This window comes from Sapajus apella, unplaced genomic scaffold, assembly GCF_009761245.1.
Source record: "Sapajus apella isolate SASKATOON/1434 unplaced genomic scaffold, GSC_monkey_1.0 scaffold3, whole genome shotgun sequence".
NCBI classification, from domain to species: domain Eukaryota; kingdom Metazoa; phylum Chordata; class Mammalia; order Primates; family Cebidae; genus Sapajus; species Sapajus apella.
In genome coordinates this window covers 49,290,167-49,308,875 of record NW_022436943.1, presented here as the reverse complement: position 1 = coordinate 49,308,875, position 18,709 = coordinate 49,290,167, and the positions used below count along the sequence as shown (strand labels likewise).

Sequence of the window (18,709 nt, the reverse complement as noted above, 5' to 3'; positions counted from 1 at the left end):
AGAGAGTGCTGGATGCTCCATGAAGAGAGTGCTACAGATGCAGACATAAACAGCAGGTATGGTGTGGAGTTTACATAAACAGGGTTGACTTATCCCTGTTGAACTGCAAGTGACAGAGGCCACAAGAGGACAAGGTACTAAAGGACAAAGAACTGGTTATGTCAAATCGGCTTGTAATGGGAGCCATCATCCTCAGCAAACTAACACAGGAACAGAAAACCAAACCCCACATGCTCTCACTCATAAGTGGGAGCTGAACATTGAGAACACATGGACACAGGGAGGGGGACACCACATACAAGGGCCTCTCAGGGAGATTGGGGGAGGGAGAGCACCAGGAAAAATAGCTTACGCATGCATGGCTTAACACCTAGATGATGGGTGGACAGGTGTAACAAACCATCATGGCACATATTTGCCTTTATAACAAACCTGCACCTTCTGCACGTGTACCCCAGAATTTAAAATAAATGTTTTTGAAATCCACTTAGAAGTCTTTACTTCCATGAAAAAAAAAATATATATATATATATATATATGTGTGTATATATATATATATATAAACAATAATACAGCTGTCATTCCCATTTTTTGGAGGACAGCCAGAGGCCCCAGGAATTAATTGTCTTAGTCAAAGCCATATGGCAAACTGCTAGATAAAGTCAAATAGAAAACCAATGTTTTAAACCAGTATCTTGAGAAAATAAAATTCCTTTCCATACTAAGAGGAAAAATTCAGGAACAAATGTCAGATTTCAAGACTGGACTTATATGTGTGTATATGGAAAACAAGATACCCAATACATGTATACACAAGCGTATCCATTTTTAACTTGATAATGAGGACGAATTGGTTGAGAGAAATTCTTACTTCATGAAAAATTGCACTTTGTGATAATGTTAAAGAAATACATTTTCTTCAAAGACACAAACTAATTTAGACAAATATCTTAATTTCCAAGTCTTGCCAAGTTGGCTCTAATAAATAGATTAGACTCACTGGTAAAGGCACCTGGAGTCTAAATATCATGTATGAATTACATTATTCACATACATCTGCTTTTTCAACTGGACTAAATGTGTGATAAGTCATAACTGGGGCCAGATAGACCTGGATTTGTGTGCCAACTTTACCACTACATGCTGTGAAGTCTTACAGAATTTACTTAAACTCCCTAAGCTTTGATTTCCTCATCTACAAAGAAGGCTAATAATGAAAACTCACTCATAATTTTTATTGCTGTTAAATGAAAAAATGTACCCAGACAGAGGTTCTAAAACACCAAAATATTAATTTAATGAGTGGAGATTAGTTTTCTTAACTGCACTACAATTTTCTTTACATGTTCAGCTTATTGATCAAATTGCTTATTGGTGTGAGTGATCAGTGGGCCACAAATTATTTTGGTACCACACCACTCTAGATGTGAAGGATTTTATCAAGGTGTAAAAAATCAGACTATGCACACCTCAGAAAAAAAAAAAGTATATAAAGGATATTTTAGTCAGCTAAGAGGAGTTGGGAACATTGCGGAATGGACCAGTGTATTCACCACACAGTGAGTTATATTTGGGCACCATTTTAGGGTGTAATTTATTGGACTAAAGGTTCAGACAATAGCTCTGTACTCTGCTATCAAGAAGGCTCTGACCTTTGATTCTTACTTCACTGAGTGATGAGCCAGCTGTGGTCTACAAAGCCAAATCTTAATGTAACAGAGCTGGGCTCCAATGATGACAGGTCATGCGTTCAAATATCCATGTTCAAGAGAAGTCCAGGGTAGAAAGATCACTTGAGGCCAAGATTCAAGACTGACTTGAGCAGTATAATGAGACCCTGTCTCCACACAGACACAGACACACACACACACACACACATACACACACACACACATACACACACTGTTAAAGAATGTGACTTCAGGAGCTAAGATACAAAAATTTCCTCCCCAAAAAGTCTCCAAGCCAGACACCAGGCACGAAACAGAAATTTCTCCTGCAACTAGGAAAACTTCCTAAGGGCTTTACCCCAGAAAATGAATACATGTATTCATCTTGTTTCTTTTTGTTTTCCTGCAGTACTACTAGAAGGAAGTGTGGTGTTCCTGCAATGAATGAGCACAAGATTTAAAGAAATTATTGTGGTGCAAGTGCTATCTGTATTTATATAACTCTTGGGAATGGAGGACTAGAAATAGATGAGCAGAGCCTGAAAAATGAAATTGTTACCTGTTTTAACAACAGAATCTGTATTAGTGTGTTCTTGTATTCCTGTAAAGAAATACCTGAAACTGGGTAATTTATAAAGAAAAGAGATTTAATTAGCTTATGTTTCTGAAGGCTGTACAGGAAGCATGATGCTGGCATCTGCTTGGCTTCTAGGGAGCTGCAGGAAACTTACAATCATGGCAGAAAGTGAAGTGGAAGTAGGCATATCACATGACTGAAATAGGAGCAAGAGAGAGAGGGAGGGAGGTGCTATACTCTTTCAAACAACCAGATCTCATGAGAACACACTTTCATGATGACAGCACCAAGAGGGAAATCCATACCCATGATCCAATCACCTCCCACCCAGCCCCATCTCCAACATTGGGGCTTATATTTTGACATGAGATTGGAGGGGAACAATATCTATACTATGTCAGTTTCATCCAGGTGGCTCAGGCCTGTAATTCTGGCACTTTGGGAGGACACAGCCAAAGGATCACTTGAGACCAGGAGCTCAAGGCTGCAGTGAGCTATGATATCACACCACTGCACTCCAGACTGGCAACAGAGTGAGACCCTTTCTCCAAAAGAAAATAAAATAGCAAAAGCTATTTGTCTTAAAACATGTATCAGATTATATAAAGAAGATAAGATATTACTATAGCAGATCAAGAAATATCAACATCAATAGCAATGGTGATGCTTAACTAGGCCTGTGTTCTAAACTGGCAGTGAATAACTATCCACAGGTGTGGTTGGAGGACACAAGATAACCACTTTAACCTTAAAGGATTTTCCCTACCAGGATTCTATAGAGCTTGAAATTCTTTTTTTTTTTTTTTTTTTCCAGTTTAGACTGTCCCCAAAAGGATTCCATTAAAAAGCACATGTGCTTCCTTGGAATAATATTAGGAAAGCTATTTGGCCTGGATTACTTTATCATGCAGAGAAAAAACTTGATGTAGAAAGAAAGAGTTGAGGAAAGTGGGAAGAAAGGGAGATAGAGAAGCAGGCTCCCCGTCTCTCTCCACTCAGTTTCTAGATCTGCACTGTACAACATAGTGACCTCTATTCATACGGCTATTTAAACTTAAATTTACATTAAGTAAAATTAAACATTCAGCTCCTCTGTCACTTTAGGCATATGTCAAATGCTCAATAGTCACATGAGGCTAGTAGCTACAATACTGGTTGGCGCAGACACAGAATATTTCCATCAAAGTTCTACTGGACAGGATTGCCCTCATAAGTGACTCTCTTTGAAGAAACATACCATATACTTCAGAAGTGCTGGGCTTAAAAAAAGAGTTAAGCCCATTGTGCTAGAGAGAGAGAGCTGTAGTATCTTGCAGGCTTTTAAAACTGTGACATATAAAGAACTGAAGAGCAGGGTTTTGTTGCGCAATAAGCTACATAGATAAAGAGCAAAATGGGTCACAGAGAAAAAGATTCAGACAGAACAAGCCAGCAGCCTCTTCCTTAGCAACCCAAAATGAAACTGTTCACCAGTGGGCACTAAATGAAAAGCAATTGTTAAACACATTTTGTTCTGTAGAGCTATTGACTATAACCATGTGTTGCACACCTTGTAAAGTTCTCATGGCAGAGTGGGATCAGTGTCTCACAAATTTCCTTTGTCATCTTTATTGTTTCGCTTGATGGTGTCCTAAATTCCTACAGGCTTTCTCCACTCTTTTTTCTTTTCCTCTTTGTTCCTCTGACCGGGTAATTTCAAATGACCTGCCTTTGAGTTCATTGATTCTCTCTTCTGCTTGATTGAGTCTACTGTTGAAGCTCTCTATGGAATTTTTTGGCCCTTTGTCATCTTTATAAGTTCCAGCTGGTAGAAACCTTCCATGTATTTTATAAAGAGGGAACTCACTACCTGATCATAAGAATTATATGAGCATCAAGATTATAGAAGTTAGTTGTTGTTGTTGTTTTTAATGTAATCCAAATTTAAAACAACATCTATATAACTCAGAAGCCCATATTTTTAAACTATACCATTTTATCTCTATAAGGAAGAAAAAATATTATGAAGGGGTTGTTTTAGCCAGAAATATGTTCAGAGAAGGATGTCATGCTGTTACATGGGAGAACACATGGCCTGATCGTAGTTAACAATAGGGTTAGGATATTTATGGTTTATCTGAATCTCAATACCCCCTTCTATAAGGTGAAGTATTCAGACAAAATGATCTTAGGCCGCTTTCACTCTTGCATAATTGTGTAATACCCTAGGTTTCTGTGAAGAACTCAATATGAAGCCTCTGTAAGTGAGTACTACTTTATTATCTAGCAAAAATATTTCTATCGGTACATAGTATTTTAGTGTTAAGAAAGGACATTAGTGCACATTAGCTGGCCACAAAATGGATAGTTAAGAAATTGACTCTCTCGCCAATTTTTCCAGTGCATTGAATGCTAAAAGATATTTTTTTAATTAAAAATAAATTACTAGAGAAAAAGAACTATAGTCAAATTTTTGCCAGATTCATCACCAGAATAATTTTTGCATATGTATGTCATCGCATTTGCATTGTTTTTGCCCCTCCCTTCCCCCAAGCTAAACATGTTTATGCTTGAAGCTGTTTTGTGAATCCCAAGAAAGCATTTGCAGAAAATTAAAAATCTCTGCCAAAAACTATAACCATCTCTGAGCTTGGTTATAAAGTTGAATTGGAAAACTGATATTAAGTATGTATCTTCATTACATTTTGAAAGCATGAATAATATATGTAATCATCCAAAGACTGAGCTGTAAATGTTGCTGCATTATTCAAACATAAATGGAAGTGTACCGTATTATCAATTAGTGTCCAGTTTCTTTGGTAGAACAAGAGAAAAAAATCTGTTGAACCTCAGCTGGTGATTTACATTCTCAAACATGTTTATTCACAATCCTAAAAAGCACGTTAGTAACAAAGCAGTTGCCAAGACAACTTATCCCTGGATTTAGTATTATTGCATCAGGAAAAATGCCTACGCGGAATTTAATTAACTAACGCCTCATCCTCCTTGGCCAAAAAAGGATGGATTTTCTTTCAACCCAAAGTCCCTAAAGACTGAGATTCAATGGAATCAAGGTACACAGACACACAAGATAGACTCACATACACACACACACACTCACAAATGCTGGGTGATTGTACAACAATGAGGCTAGTTTCCATCCAGGTAGGGATTCTATAAAATCTACCTCAGTAGTTCCTATATGTTTATTGAGTGAGTGTGAATAAATATGTAGCTAGGGTTTTCCATGTACGTATATATGTATATGTATATAAAAAATATACACACATATATATACATATACATACATAATTACATACAATTATTTATAATGTACGTACATACACACATTATTTATTTATTTCTCTCTTCTCAATAAAAAATAGGCTTACCTCATTTGTTTTGCATCTCTCAGGAGTTATTGCCTTCTGTTGTCTGATATTTAATGTTTTAAAAATCATTGTGTCATGTGTTTTATATAGTGTTTAGTTATGTAGAGTTTTTATCAACAGTTTATAAGAAAGTTAATTGAAACAAAAAACTAGCACCAAAGGAAAGATACCTCGTTTATAAAATTGATAGGTATTTTAGAATTATTGACTATAATTCATAATTGGTTCTGAGTATCTATCTAACCACAGCACAATGGAAATAGAACAAATCGCACAGCTTGCATTATTCTCCCAAAAGAAATGCTTCTACTATTCCAAATTCTAAAAGAAAACATGACTTGGGGGAAGAGGGTGCTTGAAAACCACATATTTTTTTTACTAGCATTACAAAATTCCTAATATAAGTGTGATACTTTTTTCTTCATTTTCTGTGCATGCTTTTATCTCATTTAATCCTCACCACTCACCACTAACATCCAGTATCTACACAGTTAGTAGAAAGTGCTGCTCAAATTTTAAGAATATTAATTATTATATACTTGGATTTTACATTCTCCTTTCCCACCTGCTGCTCATAAGTATTTCATGTTTATATGCTATTAATAATGACATTTATTTCGATTTCTAAATATTTATTGCTAAGATATTTAAATACAATTGAATTTTGTATGTTAATCTTCCATCTTGCAACTTTGCTAAACCTGATTATTAGTTCGAATAACTCTTATATAAACTCCATGGGATTATCTACTTAGAAAATGAGGTCACCTGCAAGTAAAGACAAATTTACTTCACCATTTTCAATCTGGATGCATTTTTTTTTCTTTTTCTTACCTAATTGCACTAGTTAGAATGTCCAGCACAACATCGAATAGAAAGGATGAGAGCAGATAATCCTTTCTTGTTTCTGATTTTAAAGAAACATAATTTTTCCATTTTAAGTATAACATTAGCTATAAATTATCATAAATATCTTTTAATAAGTTGAGTGTGTTTTCTTTTTTATTCTGGTTTGCTGAGAGTTTTAATCAAAAGTTGATGTTGTCTTTTTTCTTGTCATTGTGTAGTTTTCTACGTGTGTGCAACTAACTGATCGGTACTCAGATGAAGACTAGAGGAAGAACTCTGCAGTTTTTCAGACTCTTTTCTGTGCACTGCTTTCTCTTCTCCGGTACTTCACCCTGTAAACTCTAGCTACTTTGGCTTCCTTGGATTCCCAAGTCAATTTCCCCAGTCCACGGAGACCACCAGGCTCAACCTGGATCCCTCCCACCAACACTACAACCCGGAAATTCTCTCAAAGCAGTTACCTGAAATAATTGCAGGGCTCACCTCATTTGTTTTGTATCTCCCAGGAGTTATTGCCTTCTGTTTGTCTGATACTTAATGTTTTAAAAATCATTGTGCCATGTGTTTTGTCTAGTTTTTAGTTTCTGTAGGAGAGTAAACATAGTTTCTGCTATTCTATCTTGGTTGGAAGCAGCAATCTCTTCTGGACGATTTTTATAAATGCACACTCCTAGGGCTTACTTCATGCCTAAATTGTGGGCTAATCATTCTTGAGAATCTTTATATTTTCAAAACTCCCCACTGAATTTATTAACAATTCTGGCTTGTGAAGTACAGATTTATCTCCTATCTGAAATCTAACAAAATATGAGGTCTGTGGGGTGAGTTTAGAACATGACAAGGATTACGGACCTAGTTTCTATGACCCTGTAGCCACAACTTTTTCCACTCTCTCCCTTATGTACAGCCAGTGTTTCTGCTACATTAAAGCCAATGCTGAGAAGCCTAATTTTCTATATATTTCATTAATTATTAATCACCTAAATATTAGAAAGACCAACTATAACAGAAATTGGGATACTAAGTCGAAATTGGAGACTTCTCGCCCTGTTGTAAATATCACATACTTGTACCAGAGGACAAAGGAACAATGATAGTTCTATTACATGTGTAAGGTGTGATCATCATCCTAAAAGCGATCAAAGCTTTGATGCAGTGACTATCCACCAAGATTGATATCCTCCCTTTGCTCTCTAAGTGTTACTGGATACCTTTCCAAGGTAGCACCAGCTCAGTAATAGTGTTTCCCAATGGTGTTGGATAGTCTTAGAAATGCTTTAAAACACAGTTAAGTAATCATCTTTTCCATATTGTCTCACAAAATTCTGGGCAACATGAATTGCTCCCACTCCTGAGTGCTTATTGTGCAGGGCATGTAGCATTATTTAGCCTTCTTCATAATGTACAGAGAATTTGTACTTGTATGAATAATACTTGTGTCAGTATACAAGTAAATTTTTCTATTTCATGAAAATTATTGATTTGGTAATCCATTTCTCCTTTTCAGTTATTCTAGAAATGTTCAGAAAATTAGAAGATATGATAATATATATTACATAATGTGAATGTATAATTAAGAATAAATTTTGATGATATACTTTGTGTATAATATGAATATAGATTGATTTCTTCTTCTCTGGCATTCTGCCTGGGAATATGTGAAAAACATATAACTGGTTTATATTAAATTTAATTAATATTAAACAACATTAAGTTGGCAAGTTCCCTGTCTCCTGTACTGCCAAATTTCTGATCTCATGGGTATCTAAACTGGCTTACAATGACTAAATATGTAGAAAATTGTTTCCACTTGGAATTATTTTATACAAAGCACACTCTGACACTACAGCTACAATCCTCCAGGATTCAAGTTCCCTCTGACACCACTGATTTTTAGGAAGTTAAGGAAAAAAACCTTTGGCAGGGCTTAATACCCCCACAGAAATGTTGAACTTAAAACAAAATTTTATTCCTTTGTTCTTCCGATCATCTTCTAAATTATTCATAGCCTGTCAAACTTAATTTCTAAACAAAATAGTGAAGTTTTGTTATCATTCAGCAGTTTGATTTTAAGCATCAGTGCTATATTTTACCTCTAAGCTTTGACTGACTCTGCAGATTAAAAAAGATAGGTGGGCTATGTGTACACGTACAGCCTAAACTGTGACTGTTTTACCAATCTCAGTAAGGACCTTGATCATGTACAAACCCAGCTGACAATGAACTCAAGCTCCTGCAACTGAGGTTCATGAACATATTTTCTCTGAAAATGGCTTTCTAATGGTATATTTCTCATATTAGTTGAGGGAGAGGAGACGGTGGTAATCAGAATTACCCGGGACAGTGAGGAAGAGAATGGCGGAGACTTCGGCATATGTAGTTTGACAAGACCCTCAAGAAGATCATGTTTAACCTTCGACAAGTGACAAATCACTGATCCAACCAATGACCTACAGTCCTGGCTACAATTCAAGCTCCAAGGAGCTTTCAAAAATCCTTATTGCCCAGGTCACATCGCAGGCCAGATTAGAATGTTTCGCTTGGATCTGGCACCCATACTTTAAAGATGGACCTTGGAGGGGAAAGATCCACAGAGAACACGGGACTTACTAAGACTGGAATTAGTGTAAGTACCTGGCTTCCATTACAGTGGCCACACAGAGTCCCTCTTCACTTCTCTTCAGACACCTTTAAAACAAAGGATTGCTATGCCCTACAGGGAAGGTGTTATCCTTACATAAACAATTGTTAAAATTGTGATAAAATATAGATGGCGTAAATTTTACCCTCTTCATCATTTTTAAGTATATAGTTCTGTAGTGTTAAGTATATTCATATTGTTTTGCAACAGAGCTCTAGAACATTTTCATCTTGTAAAACTGAAATTCTATAACCACTAAATACCAACTCTAATTTTCCTCTCCCTGAAAACCCTGGAAACCAACATTCTACTTTGTGTGTCTATGATTTTGGCTACTTTTGATACTTTATATGAATGGAATCACACAGTGATGTGTCTCTTCCGTGGCTGGCGTATTTCACTTAATATAATGTCCTCAAGGTTTATTCATGTGCTACACAATAGAAAAAGGATGATATTTCCCTTTTAAAAATTGAATAATATTTCACTGTATGTATATACCACATTTCTTCATTGATTTACCTGTCATCAAACATTTAGGTTACTTCCACCTCTTGATTATTGTGAATAATGCTATAATGAATATAGGTATGCAAATACCTCTTCAAGATCCTGCTTTATTTTGGATATAGTCCCAAAAGTAGATTGCTGGATCATATGATAATTCTATTTTTAATTTTTCGAGGAGCCTCCATACTATTTTCCTTAGTGGTTGCATCATCTTATGCTCCCACCAACAATACAGAGAGATTCCAAAAAACAGGGAATGCTTCATGAATTTCTGTGTCATCCTTGCACTAGGGCCATGCTAATCTTCTCTGTATCATTCCAATTTTAGTATATGTGCTGCCAAAGCAAGAACTAATTAAACAATTTTTGATGCAAATTTTCAGAACTTCTTATTGACAAATATTCTGCTGTTGACAGACATTAAAAACTAAGTCTGTATGATTTTTTAAAATGCATGTTTGAATAATTTCATTTCATTTTAAAAGGAATCAGATCAATGCTCAAGAAAGTTACCAATAGGAAGCCTCACAGGGTGGATCCAGACAGTAGCATTGGCCTCATCTGGGAATCTGCAAATTCTCAGGCCCCATCTCAGATGTGCTGCATCAAAAATTCTGTGGGTGATGCTCAGAAGCCTATGCTGTAAAAGCCTTCCAGGAGATACTGATGTATGCTACAGAAAAAGGATTTATTTATTACAGTAATGAGGGCTGAGAAGTCGGAGATCAAGGAGTTACATCTGGTGAGGGCTTTCTTGATGGTAGGGACTGTCTGCAGGGTCCTGAGGTGGCACAGAGCATCACATAGTGAGGGGACTGAGCGTGCTAATATGCTCACTCAGGTCTCTCTCTCTCTTATAATAAAGCCACCAGTTGGCCTCCATGATGACCCATTAATCCATTAACCCACTCATCCATTAATCCGTGAATGGATTAACCCATTAATGAGAGCAGAGTCCTCATGATTCAATCACCTCTTAAAGGTCCCACCTCTTAATGCCACCACATTGGGGATTTAATTTTAACATGAGTTTTGAAAGGGACAAATATGCAAACCATAGCTCAGCCCTAACAAAAAAAATTACAGTTAAGGCATGAGATGCAACTCATTTGACATCACTGTCTAGACAATCGTGAGTATCTCATCTAGCTCTATTCTTTTCAAATAGTTTGTATTCTAAACACTATGAATTCTATGGGGTGTTCTAAAGTTGTAAGTATTCTGTGAGCTTAGTTTCCTTATCTACAAAATGCTACTAATGTTACCTACCTCTTTGGGTTTTTAGGAAGTTTAAATGAAATAATATATTTGCGCTGGTTAGACCAGCCCTAGACAGAAAGTTTTAAAAACATCCTCAGTTTTAGACCTCGGTTTCTGCATTCTCTTCTTTTCTTTACATTGGTTTTCTAGTTTGTTGTTGTTTTGTTTTGTTTTGTTTTGATTGTTCACCTTGGGCCAACCGTAGCTGAGCAAGCTCAATGCTGCTTTGAGAAGTACGAGTGCTCCTAGTATTGGCTGGGGAGTCATGGGAACTGTCTGATTTCTCAGCCAATGTTTCTGCTGCAGCATTTGTTTTCCTCATTACCCTGCTTACCAAGTCTACACATTTGTTCAAACTAGTAACTGATGCATGAGAATGGAATTTTTTTCCCCTTGTTATTTAATCTGCTCTCACCACAGCAAAATCTAAATAATCATCTTCTCTTGCACACAACTAAGCTCTGCATAGATATGACCAATGTTTTAGTGCTTACCTAGTGGGTAGGGCATTAGTAAAGAGGTGTCCATGCTAGATTACATGTAAATAGGTTAAGATTTAGTGAGAATCACGCATGTACAAAAGTTTGTTGGGAAATTTGCTATTGTATCTGATTTATTCTTCTTAAGAATGTTTTGAGATATAATAATTGTATTGGTTCTAATTTACAGATGTGAAAACTGAGATCCAGATAAGAAACATAACCACGCTCCTAAGCTTATTAGCAGAACCAGCTAATTCATTTACAGAGTCCAGTGTAACATCAAAATGCAGGACTTTGTGTTCAACAGATTATGAAGAATTTCAGGACAGAGATAGCAGAGCATTAAGCCAAGTACAAATCCTTCTGAGGGCAGCATCCTGGGCAAGTGCATGACTTGTAAGCCCATAAAGCCAACCCTGCTTGTGTCAGAACTGATTCCAAAGCCCAAGTCATTTTTCTATTTCATCACATGTGAGAGCCACGAGACTTAACAGAAAGCACAAGTTGGATCTCTGCCCTTGGGTGAGAGTAAAAGGTAAAGGGAATAGCAGTGAAAGCCCAAAGACAACTCCATCAACTTCATGGTTTTGATAAGGGCTGGTTCTGACCCTGAGAAGTAGCCCACAGTTCTGGAAGCAGCACCAGATTTGAGTCAAAAGACCTGAGCTCAAACCCTGGCTTAGCAACCTTTACTTGCATAATCTCATGCAAGACATCCAGACCTTCTTAGCCCCAGTCTCCTTCAATAAAAAAAAAAAAAATAGCACTGCCATTTTTTCTTAATATACTGAATGAATTATTACATGGATAGGAACATCAAATGTGTACAGTATGCAAGCATGTTTCCAAAAATACTGGCTGTGAAGCTAACCTCAAGGTCCTACCTGCTAAGCCCTGTCTGAACCATATATAGCCTCAGGCCCTATTTGCAACCTCTCCCTAACTTTGTTTGTATCCACTGATTTAACAGGTGCTAAGAAGTCTTGAGACAGAAGGAAAATCTAAGCCCTGCCCAGAAATGGTATTCTGACATAGAATGGCAGATGGTTGAACTACAGCGAGGTCAACCGAAGACTTCAAAGGCCCTATGGGAGAATTGCTTGAATACTTGATAGGTCCTGGTTCAACAGTTTGAGTGCAAATTCTTTTTAATATTAACAGTGAGCCCATAAGTGCCAGGTCTTTGCTCAAGCTGTTCCCTCTGCCTGACATCCTCTTCTCGCTCCTTCTCTGCTTGTCCATGGCCTCACCAGCTCTTTGTCATCCAGGCCTTGCAGTAGATGTCTCCTCCTCCAGGATGCCAGCTTGCTTTCTCAGCTGGGGGCCTCATTCCATTAACAGGTCAATGCTAACAATGTCTGCAGAACCCATGGTGTGAATTTATTGAAGAGAAAGAAAGACTCCCAGCTAGGTGGGCTTTCAGCCAAGCATGCTGTCCTCAGAACCCCTTCCTTCCTTCATAATTGCAAGCACTCTGATCCCCACCCCAGCTGGGGCGGCAGAGTGGATGGAGGAGCTCCTGCCTTGGAGGGATGCAACTGACCATTGGTCAACTGATCAATTATTTTGGCTTTGGACTTGCACCTGGTAACAAACAGATGAACAGAACCAAACAACAACAACAAAAAAAAATAGGCCCTGCCCCCATGGCCACTGTAAACTAATGAGAATTGACAGAAGAGCTGGAGTTGGCTCTAAGTTTCCAAGTAAAAGTATTAAGAACTTCAAAAAAAAAAGACTCTAAGACTATATAGCATCTATTTCAAAAATGCCTTTCTTTACTTTCTCTTCCTCCCTTCCATGATCACTCTAAGAACCCCATAATCATGTGGAAGAGAGAGAATATAAGGGCTGTCCAGTGTTCTGGGACATCCTCTTCTCCTTAGCTATTGTTATTGCCTCTGATCTACAGCAATAGAGGTCAGTCCAATTTCTTCTTACCATTCCTTAGCAAGAAAATAATAAATAAAGACTTTATTTGTTATTTGTAAGAAGCTGTGGCTCCACCAAACTAGGGCTTCTGCCATTACTTGCTCTGTCACTGTACTTAGCTGGAGGTGGCCCTGCTCATCTTTGCCTGTCTCCATGAGATCAAGGCCATTTCACCTGTCTCTGTGCAGTGTGAAGACTGTTTCTTAAATCAGTCTGAACAAGCCTCTCTGGCCAGTAAAAAAGAGCTGCATATAAACCAAAGGATGGCAAAAATGGGGCTCAAGCAGCAATGCCATGGAATCCTCCTCAGTGTGTGCAACCTATTGGATCTAATTAAGTGACAGAATCCATTATTTCACTTTCTTTTCCTCCAGCCCACAGTAATCCAAGAACCCCAGGTTGGTTCTTTTAGCTACCAGGATCAGTGAGAGCTTAGATGAAATGATGCATCCAAAAATCTATTCAGTGGTGTTGAGAAAAAGAAAGAACCTTAGTGACAGGAGTCATGTGACCCACACACAGAGAAGCTACAACAATGGTATGGTCAGAGCCTAGAGGATGCTGAAGTCAAGAGCTTCAGCTCAGAGAAGCAATGACAGAAATAATGACCCAAAGGAAGTACTAAAAGAAATTAAAGGAGATTCCACAAAGCATTGTGAGTTGAAATCTAGCCTGACATGATGAGTCCATGTGAGAACTTCCGCCACCTCATCCCACAATGAGAAATCCAGGAGACCAGACAAAGAAGACAATGGGAAAAATGGTGAGGACTCTGCAGTTATGCAGGTTATGATTGGGACCTAAGTTGCAATTTTGAAATCACAGTGTGATCTCACCACCCTGAAGACCTTAGGGTGACAATTATTTATGGAGGCACAATTATCCTATATGTTTTGCCTTAAAAGCCAAGTTGCTTCTGTCTTTGCATTTCCGAAAATGATAGAAACTCAATGAATCATTTGTGGTTGTCTCGGTTTCAAAAGCGCCATCGTTACCCTGTTCTCTAAGTCACTGCATATTTTGTTCTACTTGGTGACTGGTGAATGAGCTCTAACTGACAGAAGAATTTAAAATGCCATCTTGTCAAACACAAATTTCAATAAGTCTGCATGATTTTGCCTGTGTAGGGTAAGGAATAAGAAATATCTAATTTTATCAGATGGAAAACTGCAGTGGTGGTAAGAGGCACAAAATCCTTATTACTCAGCAAAGGGTCTGGGTGAGACATTAAAAACATCTCAAGGTTTTAACATCTTTTTAAAAGTCGTTTCTCTTCATGTTCATGTACTGTCTGGTCTTATTTACAGTCAAACTGACTCAAAGTAGCATCTCAACCTTGCCACTAGCTATGTGATCTTGGTCTAATCATGCATCTTTTCTGAATTTTAAATTTCTAAATAAAGAAAATAATAACTATCTTTTAGGGCCAATGTAAATATTACATAAAATAATACAAGTGCAAGAATTTCATATGGCTTCTCAATAAATATTTGCAGTGATAAATGATTGCATGAATAGGCATCAATAAACAAGCAAATCAATAAATGTTTATTTCCTTTTCTTATGCATTCTTACCCTAGAGTCATCTAAGACATACAAATGAAAAATAAACACTATATTTATATTTATATATGAATTTAATTTATAAAATGAGACATTATCTATCTCATTTGATCCTCATAAAATTCCTTGAAAGACAGTCCAGACGAGAGCTGTCATTTCATTCTATAGAAAAGTAAGCTGAGGTTAATTAAGGGCAATAACATAGTCATTTCGAAAGCGTCGTTCTGTGTTCTGATCTGCCAGTTGGAATCTAGAACAATTACAGATGAAGCTCTTTTTCATCACATGAAAAAAAATTTTTTCATCACATTAAAAAGAGTTTTTATATTAGACACCAGAAAGGTGGACTAACTCAGAATTTCCAATGATGTCCTGTAATCAAGCAGAAAAATGAAGGAATAGCTGGGTGTGGTGGCTCATGCCTGTAATATCAGCACTTTGGGAGGCTGAGGTGGGTGGATCATCTGAGGTCAGGAGTTTGAGACCAGCTCAGCTAACTAGTGAAACCCCATCTCTATGAAAAATACAAAAATTAGCCGGGTGTGCTGGCAGGCGCTGGTAGTCCCAGCTACTCAGGAGGCTGAGGCAGGAGAATCACTTGAACCTGGGAGGCAGAGGTTGCAGTGAGCTGAGATCGCGCCACTACCCTCCAGCCTGGATGGCAGAGTGAGATTCCGTCAAACAAAAAAAAAAAAAAAGAGAGAGAAGAAAAATTAAGGAATAGAGAAATGTACTAATGTTTATTAAGTATCTACTACGTGCTAAACACTGATGAAAACCACAAGTATAGTATCCCATTTAATCTCCCTATATACCTGAACGGTAGATATTTTTATCCTCATACAAATAAAGGATTTGTAGCTCATAGAATTTACATAATTTGGTGGCTGAGTTTCCATTTAAATCCTGGCTTGTCTGAACCTAAAGCTGATATTTTATCATCTGACCAGATATCTGGTTCTCTATGAGCAATCCGTAGATCAGTGCAGGGCTGAAAAGAAAGAAAATATACAGATATCCATTTTCCACTCTAACACCAGTACTATGATTCAGTACATCTGGAATAGAGCCCATAATTCTATATTTTAACAAGTTTTCTGGGTTATTAAAAGGGACAAGTAAGTATGAAAAGTTATACCATGTTGCCTACTCAGAAGAGAAAGATGTATTTTTTATAGCAGTGGTACTTGGTACTTCCCTGGTGTAATAGATAAAGATTGCTCCTTGACACTCAACGTGCAAGAAAGATCCTAATTTTTTTATATTTGTAAATAATTTTGTCCTATTCAATCTCTCAATTATCTATGCTAATTGTCTACTTTTTATGACCTTGGAACATGCTAGAAGTTCTCAGGATTACTCAAAATTTAGAAAGGACTGTTTTCTTCAGGTCATTCACCATCATTACCATTACTCAATCTACCAAACAATTTTGGTTCTCTTCACTTGCACAAGCCAGAGTCCTTGGCCCTTCACATAGACGGTCTACGGCTTCCCAGGCTATAGACTTGACCTCTTATCCTTTTACAACCTTGACTCTCTCTGTGTGCTCTTAAGGGTAGTTCTCAGTAACTCAAAGAAACTGAAAATCCAATCATTCCTCCCAATCTCAGGGAATGTCCTCTAATATCCTTCTAATCCACCAAGCAAAGCAGCCCTTACTTTCAATTCCAGGATCACTGTCTACTTGCCTTTCACCACATTTTTTTCTTTAATAAGGAGGTTTAATGGTTAACCAGAATGTATAAAGTATTTTTGGTCAAAAAATTAGAGAACATTTTTGTCTTTTGAGAGAGTAAGATCAGCCTGAAACAATGCATAAATTAGTTTTTCATCCCCAAGGATGAACAGCCACTTCTTCAAAGCATGAGAAACAAAACACAAGTTTGAGTGCTCATAATCTACTACATTAAATTCTCATCAACCCACCTTGTCACATTGCTTACAAACTTAAATTAAAAATGAGATGGAATTCAAATCAATGTGCATATGCTTGGCCATAGAGGTGTTCAATACCAAATGAATAAAATACGGGGAAGTAAAATGTGGTCCATTCCTCACAACAAATTTATAATTTATATTTTTTTATATATTTTGAACTGGAGTATATGCTAAAAGGACCTTGAACTCTTACACATTGGGATTCCTTTTTTTGTTTTATTATTTATTACCATCAGTACTTAAATCCAGGCTTTCTACTCTGGCCAAAATTATTATTATCAAATACTTAAATAATTATTACAATAATAACATTATTATTATAATAAAACACTGACACCATAGCCATTCTTTTTAAGCAATAAACTAAGGCATGTCAGGGCACTTGAAAAGTGCCAAATGGTGTCTAAGGTAACAGAAACTCTAAAAGGTTAAAAAAAAAAATCAAGAATTTTATCACTACACTATGCAATAACCTCTTCTCTGGCTTCATCTTATCTTCTTTACCTTAATTTCTTCTTTGTTCTACAATCTTCATCCACTTAGACTTATCTCTAATTTTCTGTTATCTCTGAGTTTAATGTATTTAAGAAACATGTCTTAAATCTTATCTGTAATAAATTGAGATATTTTGCAAACATAAAAACATAGAGTTTTAGTTACAAAAAATCTACAAAGCAGCGCGAGTTCAAGAGCTGCATAAAGGTACAAACCCTTAAAGGTATCCAAAGACAGGAAGACTGAAGAATAGATAAGCAAGGGCTGGATGGAAGAGACAGGACAAGGGAAAGCAGATCTATAGAAAGGGGTAGGATTTGAACAAAATGGAGTATGTAATAGACAACGGAGTTGCTTGACCAGATCAGAGTTCATATTGGTGAGCAATAAAATGCAAATCTGAAAAACATAGTTGGGATGGCCAAGTGAGATTTAGTCCTGGTAGGCAATTCTGATTCAACATTCAAAAATCAGTGTAATTCATCATGTCAACATGTTAAAGAAGAAAAAAATTATGTGATCATATTAATAGATGATGAAATAGGCTTTAACAAAATATGATACAAGCTTATGGCAAAAAGGGTAATTAATATAATTAATATCATCCTTAATGGTGAGAAACTGGATTCTTTCCTGTTATGATCAAGACAAAGCAAAGATAATCTTCTCATCACTTCTATTAAATATCGTATAATAAAATGAGAAAAGAAGTAAATGATAATCAGATTGGAAAGGAAAACATCAAACTGTTTTTGTTCACAGATGACATGGTTGTCCACGTAGATTTGACCCAAAACAAAAAACTCCTGGAACTTGTTTTAGCAAGATCACAGAATACGGGGTTAATATACAAAAGCCAATTGCTTTCCTATATACCAGCAATACAATTATTTTTTAAAAAAGAAATAATAGGTAACACAAACAAATGAAAAAAATATCCCATGCTCATGGATTGAAAGAATCAGTACTATTAAAGTGACCACAGTGGCCAAAGCAATCTACAGACTCAATGCAATTCCTATCAAATTACCAACATCATTTTTCACAGAACTAGTAAAAAAAAAAAAAAAAAAAAATTCTAAAATCCATATAGAACCAACAAAGAGCCCAAATAGCCAAAACGATCTTAAGAAAAAAGAACAAAGTGGGAGGCATCATTTTACCCAACTTCAAATTATACTGCAAGGATCTAGTCAGCAAAATAGCATGGTACTGGCATAAAAATAGACCTATAAATCAATGGAACAGAAGAAAGAACCCAGAAATACAGTCACATAAGTACAACTAACTAATCTTTGACAAAGCTGACAAAGACATACAGTGGAGAAAGGACAGCATATTCAATAAATGGTGTTGGGAAAATTGGATCACCATACACAGAAGAATGAAACTGGACCCATATCTCTTACCACATATAA

The 18,709-nt window shown here is 36.7% G+C and overlaps 1 long non-coding RNA gene and 1 other non-coding gene across 2 annotated transcripts in view; one reads left to right on the top strand and one right to left on the bottom strand.

Annotated features, from left to right (window-relative positions):
- The window catches only part of LOC116533539, a 43,821-nt gene extending 34,697 nt beyond the window's left edge, over positions 1-9,124 (top strand). The window contains exon 3 of the long non-coding RNA XR_004261339.1: positions 8,769-9,124. This is a non-coding gene — a long non-coding RNA (uncharacterized LOC116533539). The remainder of the gene's footprint in view (positions 1-8,768) is intronic.
- Positions 9,125-9,863: 739 nt separating this feature from the next.
- LOC116535951 lies at positions 9,864-9,966 on the bottom strand. Its single transcript, XR_004262404.1, has one exon. It is a non-coding gene; the product is annotated as a U6 spliceosomal RNA (small nuclear RNA).
- Between the last annotated feature and the right edge of the window lie 8,743 nt (positions 9,967-18,709).